Genomic DNA, 7,852 nt, shown 5'->3' on the forward strand with positions numbered 1-7,852 from the left:
TTAGATGCCCTAGTCATCAAGAAGGCCCAGGCAGCATATAGGGCACTATTGAGAGAAGAGGCTCGCAACTATGATACTGTAAATCAGCCAGCCTCTACAGGCTCTAAATATCACCTGAGAGCTACAGACAAGCCTTCTGAGCCCAGAAGACTAAAGACACCAAAAGGCCCTGCAGCCTCCTGCAATACCTGTGGGATGCCCTGACCAAGTGGCTCCCAGTAAACTAGTTTGACTGAGAGGGGGTGATAGACCAGGTCTTACTGGAAAATTCCTTTGGGACGTGGAAGAAGAGACCCACACATAGGTAAACTGACACCAGCCACAGAGCAGCAAGGAGCACTCTGCCTGGCAGAGGCATTCTCCATCTCGGAGAATGAGTGTGGCCGAGGTTGGGGGTAGCGTTCCCCAGCAGTAAGTCTCATGTGGGAGGAAGAGAAAAAGGTAGGGCTCCAGAAGGTCTATTATCATTGTGGCAAGACTGGTCATGTCACCAGGGAGTGCAGGCTAGGCCTGAGCGATCTGGGCTGTGGGCTGGCAGCCACCCACCCTCATTCTCAGGGATAAGCCCAGGAAAGCAGAGTGAGGCAAACCTATGGACTGCAGCTTCAGAGTGGCCCTGCAGGAAGGAGGCTGGGAACATCCAGGGGTGATGGTGTGGATCCGTGACTGGGCGGTGCAGTCAACCTTAGACAGTGGATGCTCACAGTCAATGCTCTGTGCAAACCTGGCCCTGAAGGCCAGTGTGAGGAAGGCAGGGCCTCTAACTATGACATGCATCACAGGTGGTGAAATGCTCTTTGAGAACTGCTACCTCCCGCTGAAGGTGATGGAGTTCCAGGGTGAGTTGAGGGTAAGACTGGCCCCGGAATTGACCTATGAAATGATCCTAGGCCATGAATGGGACTCGATTTACATGGTACTAGAGCAGGTGAGAGCAATGCAGGAAGAGAGGAAATGCTTAAGGAGAGGCAAGGGTTGGGCAGGGGAAGTGAACCCCCATCAAGAAGGAGACAAGTAGGTATGTATTGACCTGGATCAGGTGCCCATCATGGCTCAGTTCCAACAGGCCCAGCATGAAGACTCAGAGCTACAATGACTAGTCATCGAGGACCCAGGATAAGGGACATTGACGAGCACAGCCTACTGTGTTGTAAAGGGAGGTCTTCTCTATTGGGTTCAGCGAGGGCAAGAAGCTGGTATGGAGAGGTGCCAACTGGTGGTACCAAGCCCATTCTGCTGGCAAATCTGGCACTTGGTTCACAACAACTCTGCTGGGAGGTCATCTGTGGTGCAGCAAGACAAGAACAAGAATTGTTCGCAATATCTTCTGGCCCCAGGTGCAAGACAAGGTGGAGAGGTGGGATGCAGCATGTCCCAAGTGTCAGAAAACCCAAGAGCAGAGGCCGCAGAAGGCCCCTCTACAGCCCATGCCAGTAATTGAGACACTTTTCTCTAGAGTCATGCTGGATATCATAGGACCCCTGCTGAGGTCCCACGCAGGGCACCAATATGTATTAGTCCTGGTGGACTAAGCTACACATTTCCTGGAAGTGGTACCACTCAGATCAATCACAGTGACCTGGGTGGCAGAGGAACTATTAAAGTGGATTGCCTGCCTAGGGATACCTCACAAGATACTCACCAACAAGGGAACTAATTTTATGTTGGGAGTCATGAAGGCCCTGTGCAACACCCTGGGCATTACCCATCTGAAGACATCCGTGTACCACCCCCAGACTAATGGGTTAGTGAAGAGGCTCAATGGGACCATCAAGAGAATGCTTCAGAGGTGCACATAGGAGGATCCACACAAGTGGGACATGGTACTAACTCTGTTGTTATTTGCACTGCACAATGCCTCCCAGGAGTCCACTCAATTCTCACCCTTCCAGCTCATGTATGGACACAACCTAAGGGGTCTTCTACATATCACCAGGGAAGAATAGGAGAGACCAGTGGGGCCTAGGATCACGGCTGAAAGTTATCGGTGAGAACTTTAGAAATGACTTAAGTAAAGTGCAGCAGATTGCTGGCCAGAATCTGAGGACATCACAAGAGCAACAGAAAGCCCAGTATGATCAAGGAACAATCAATTTTTACCCAGAGATATGGTGCTGGCTCTGCTTCCTACTATCGATGAGCAAGCAGCTCACCACGTGGCAAGGACCATTCAAGGTGATCAGGCGGATGGGCCTGTGGACTATGGGGTCTTTAAACCTGGACATCAGTGGGAATGCCAAATCTAGCACATCAACCTGCTCAAGCAGTGAAAGACACCACAAGGGTGGATGGCACAGCACAATGAAGAGGATGAGGAGCTAGGACTCCCTTAGCTTGAATTAAGGACTAGTGGGGAACCCAGGGCACAAGTCCAGTTTGGGGAAGATCTGAACACCGAGCAAAGACGGGAATTGACTGAGACAGTGAGAGTCTTCCAGAACGTGTTCCAAGAAACCCCTGGACAGACCAAAGGAGTGGAGCACAAGATCAGAACCCGACCAGGTACCTTGGTCAGACAGAGATGCAGGCCCATACCTCAACAGCTCCAAGAAGAGATAGAGCAGGAGATTGGTAAGTTGTGGGAGCAGAGCATCATCCACCCATCTTGAAGTCCCTGGCATAGTCCCACAGTGCCTGTTGCCAAACCCAATGGGTTACTTCACTTGTGCATTGACTACCGGAAACTGAATGTGTTGATGACCTTCAAACACTTTCCCCATACCCCATATCATTCACCTCATGGAGAAAATGGGGGAAGTGAGATACATATCCACTATCAACCTAGCCAAAGGATACTGACAAATCCCCATGAGACCCTCAGACTGTGCCAAGACAGGCTTTGGGACACCCTGGGGCTTATTTGAGTTCCTACAGAAGCCTTTTGGGTTCAAAAGGGCTGTGGCAACTTTCCATTCCCTATTGGCCCTGCATTCAGCTTATGCTGCCACTTACATCAATGACATAGTCATCTTCACCACCAAATGGGCACAACACCTCCGCACCCTGGAAGTCATCCTAGAATAATTAAAACAGCCAGAATGACAGCTAACTCTAGGAAATGCGAACTGGCTGGGCATGAGACCAAACATTTGGGATTCATTGTAGGCCGGGGAATGATTAGACCCCTGAAGGACAAAGTTGAGTTGATACGTAGCTTTCAGGAGCCATGTAACCAATGACAACTACATTCCTTCCTAGGACTCATCAACTATTATTGGAAGTTCATTCTGTACTTTGCAGAGCTTACTGCACCCCTTACCAATGCCCTAAGAGGAAGGGCTGTGGGTGCCTCACAATGGACTCCTGAGATGGCAAAAAGCTTTGAGAGCTTAAAGAAGGCAATGTGTAGAGATGCAGTAGTTCATACTCCTGACTTCTAATCACCTTTTATCTTGCAAACTGACATGTCCAGTAGCACCTCAGGAGCAATTCTGCTACAGTAGTGGGGAAGAGACGAATGCCCCATAGTATTCACTAGCTTTAAACTTAACTCAGCAGAAGTTAGGTGCATAGAAAAGGAGTGCCTAGCAATACGCTGGGCAACACAGTATTTTAGGTACTACCTGATGGGCAGGGAGTTTCTAGTAGTCACTCCAGTGGCAGATGAGAGCCCATATAGAGAATGCCCGGATAACCCACTGGGCACTTTTCCTAAAACTATTCAAATACACGGTGGTGCACCACCCTGGCAAAGACAACCTCGTCCTTTCCAGGTATATCAACCAAGGTGAGCCAGCCGAGGAAGCATAACGAGTACATCAGAGGCAGCACCAATTGACAGCAGAAGATCAATGAAACACTGAGATGCCTCAAAAGACAGCTTTGGGGGGAGGTCTGTGGTGGTGGGGTACACCCTCGGGGGCCAGAAGCACCAGGGGCAGACTCCCAGAGAGGGGAACAGGGATCCCAAAGCTACCACAAACTTAAAGGAGGGAAACTGGGGTGGAGAAAGACCCACATGAGCTGGTGTTGTGTCGGCTCTTCAAGGAGCTGTTGATAAAGCTGGTAGGTGGCCAGATGATTATGTCAGCTGAGGCTGCCGCTGCAGGAGATTAAAAAACCCATGCAGGGTGGAAGCCAGCTGGCAAGACTGACTGAGGCCCAGGACACCAGTACGAATGAGCCGTCTGGCTCTGCCCTACACTGAATGGGCTAGGGCAGCAGTTGAGAGCTGGCTGGGACATTGCAGACATATCTGTGAAGACAGGACCAGCTGTATCCACCACAGCCCTGAAGCACATATCTGAGGCCCCAGGGCCAGTGCAAGGATCAGGGCAGACCCAAGAGGAAGAGGGGCAGACAGGCTGAATTCCCAAGCCAGCACCCCATCCACATTCGAGGAGGTGGAGGCCCCTCAGGGCAACAGATGGGCAGCATTAGTGTGGCACCACAAAGATCCATGTGGTTGGTGAGTGGACAGGGTGTAGGGAAGGCAGAGCCCCAGGAACATCCATGACAAACACCTGAGTATCTCCGTCTTTGGGTCAGGGGGAAGGAACACCATCAAATCATGGCAGGTAAGTCAGGGGTCCAGACCATGGAGCGGGAGTGTACTCACAAGTGCCAGCTGGGGGCACCACACACTCAATCTTCCAATCACGTGAACACACTCATTCCACCTCACATTCTTCCTGCCAGAATGTGGGGCACTACTAAGCATCCTCAGCCCTGGAATTTAAGCCAGGTTTTGAGAGTTCAGTCCTTCCACCAAATTCTGACTTGCTGAACTGAAAACTAAAACCTGAGGCCTACAGGACATTTATACACATATCTTTTTGTCCTGTGATGTGCTGGAGATCCAGCGTGTCAGAGCAGATTCAATTAATTGAGTCTGCTCCCCACATGACCTGATGTGCACTGCACTAGATCACTTGCAGATGTAATGGTGAAATGTGTGTCAGTACACAGAAAATGGTGGTGGCGTGCTTTTGAACTAAAACACCTCTGATGTGTTTTAGTTCAAAATGGCATCACCACCATTTTCTCAGCACTGACATCCATTACACGATGTATACAACTTCAGGAACTGCAGTGCCAGGAGCTTTTAAAAGCTACCAGTGCTGCGGAACAAGCATGTGTAAAAATGCCCACAGTGCTTAGATGCACCCACTGGCCACATCCAGACAAGCAGAGGCATGCACTTGCATCAGCACAAATAGTAGTGGTACAAATTTGGGCTGCTTTGTGCCAGAGTGTATGCCTCCTGCACATGAGGTTTGCTGAGGGACAAATTGTCCCATTTTGGGCTGCCCATGCCAAACTCCTCCCAGCTTGTGGCCAGGGTCCATGTGCTGTGCCGAGGGCTGGCTGGGGAACAAAGGCTAGGGACAGACATTACACATAAACCAGTTTAAGTGATCAGAAACTGGTTTAAACCTGTAACAGAACAGATGTTGAGTGCATATGAACCAGATTGAAAATAGCTGAAACCGGTTTGAGATAAACTTGGTGGAATGTAGTATCAGACTTCACTGATTTGGCTCAAAATGGTTTATTAATTGTCTGTCTGTGGCAAAGTGGGGTCCCCACCCACCTTTGGGCACACCTGTCTCTCCTGCCATGCCTTGTTGTTAATTAATTATGTTAATTAAGGTGGGAGGCTTCCCATTCTTGCCCCGATGCCAGGCGGTGCTATCTACAGCTCTGTTCCCCCCCCCTACACCGCAGCCCAAGCCTTGCAGTTGGCATCCACGTATGTTAACCTCACTGGCCCCACACTGGGCCCCAGAATACCCCAATCTGGACCCCAACTGGATCCTCCAATCAAGCAGCCTACTGCGCCCTCATTCTGGGTTTCCTAGCTCCCCAAACGCTTTCCCCTCTTGGATGTGGTCCCTCTGGAAGCTTTGGCCACACAGGCCCTGCCCTCATCTCCAAAGGCCAGTCAGAAACCACAGGCCCTCAGCTCTGGGCATCCCTCACAGTGGGCCCCTGACCCTTTTGACCCTTCTGGTCCTGGCCCCAGCGTTGACCAGTAAAGGGTGTTTTGAGTCAGGTCTCTGAGCCTCTAGCCCACTCTCTACCCTGGGCCCACCTTTTTGACCCTACTATGGGGTAACCCACCCAGTTGTGGAAGTTGTGGTTATTAAGGTGCCCCGACCCACCTTTCACTGGCCTGGTATTTCCTGGAGGTTCCCGTGCCAATGGGAGCCCCACCAGGCCAACCACTCCCAGCAGGGAGCAGTTTTAGGTCATGCCCAGGACCAAGAGCCTCCAAACCATCTCCTACAGCTCCTGCCCTTATCTCCAGGGATGCTGCATGGAGCTGTGCCAAAGTGGGGTCCCTGACTACCACTATGCTAGTTTCCCCACCTGCCTTTGGGCATGCCATCCACCTGTCTCACCTGCCATGTTTTGTTGTTAATTAATTAAGTTGTTAATTAAGACTGGAGGCTGCCCATTCTTGCCCCGATGCCAGGGGGCACTATCTGCAGCTCCATTCTTTACCTACACCACAGTCCAAACCTTGCAGATGCCATCCACATGACAGTGCTCCTGGCCTACAGCTGGACTAAGCTTAGGCCTCATAGTCAGGCTTCAGACACTCACATTCATAATGCCCTCCTCTCACACTCCACCCTCTCTCACAGGGTCTCTTTCATGCATCGACAACTTATACTGCCTTGCTCCCTCTTGGAGCAGGCCCCTTAGGCCATAGGCTTTGTCTAGCTCATACGTTGGGTGGCAGATGTACCGTCTTTTGGGCCTTCCCTGCAACCCTCATGAGGGTAGTCACCAGCGAATCACCTGACCAGGTCTAAGCTTGCCCTGGGAGCCCAGTTTGTAAGAGTGTATAGAGTTGCCATCTGGGCCAACTCTATACACTCTTACAAACTGGGGTCCCAGCCCTCTGGTTTTCCCTCACTGGGGCTCCTTGTCTCACTGGGCTCCACACCACCCCCTCACTGGGGCCACCCCTTCACTGGGGCTCCACATCTCTATGCCTGGCCCCAACTACCTCTCCTCAGGGTTTTGCACCCCACAGGGCTCAGGTGGCCACAGCTGTGCCTGGCCCAGACTTGTTCTTATGCCTCACCACAACTGCTACTCCAGGGTCTCATGGGGACTCTCACTCCCCACCGGAACAGCACGTCATTGTGATCTACTATAGGTCTTACTTTCAACCCAAACTTGGCCTCCCGGCGGGGTCAGGACTCCCCCCTATCTCTCAGGCTGAGTCCCCTTACTTAGCCTCTGGCCCAAACTGCAGCATCAGGTGTCCAAAGACATCCCTTGGCCTCCTCTCACTGGGGCTCCTCATCTCTGCCCCTCACTGGGGCTCCACACCACTTCCTTACTGGGACCACAGGGCTTCCCTCCCCAGTGAGCTCAGGTGGCTGTGCCTGGCCTCAATAACCTTTCCTTGGGGTCCTATACCCCACAGGGCTCAGGTGGCTGCAACCATGCCTGGAACTGACTGTAGCTCCTTGGGATCTTGCATCCCACAGGGTTCAGGCTGCCTCAGCTGTGCCTGGCCCCATTGCCCCTGATGATAAATGACCGACCTGAAGGTGAGGGCTGGGGTTAAGGTGGCCCTACACACCTTTCACTGGGGTGGTAACTGCCCTGGCATTTCCTGAGGGCTCCTGCACCACTGAGCGCCCCACCAGGCCATCCACTCCCAGCAGGGTGCAGTTTTAGGTCATGCCCAGGACCAGGAGCCTCCAAATCATCCTCTACAATTCCTGCCCCTACCTCCAGGGATTTGCATAGAGCCTATCTGGTAATGTCCCTCTGTTGTTTTCTTAATGGAGTGATAAACAGTGAGAGGTTTCATAGATTTCATAGACATTAGGGCTGGAAGGGACCTCGGGAGATCATCGAGTCCAGCCCCCTGCCCAAAGGGCAGGAA

Source organism: Crocodylus porosus, unplaced genomic scaffold (assembly GCF_001723895.1).
Source record: "Crocodylus porosus isolate Cpor-Errol unplaced genomic scaffold, CroPor_comp1, whole genome shotgun sequence".
NCBI lineage: Eukaryota > Metazoa > Chordata > Crocodylia > Crocodylidae > Crocodylus > Crocodylus porosus.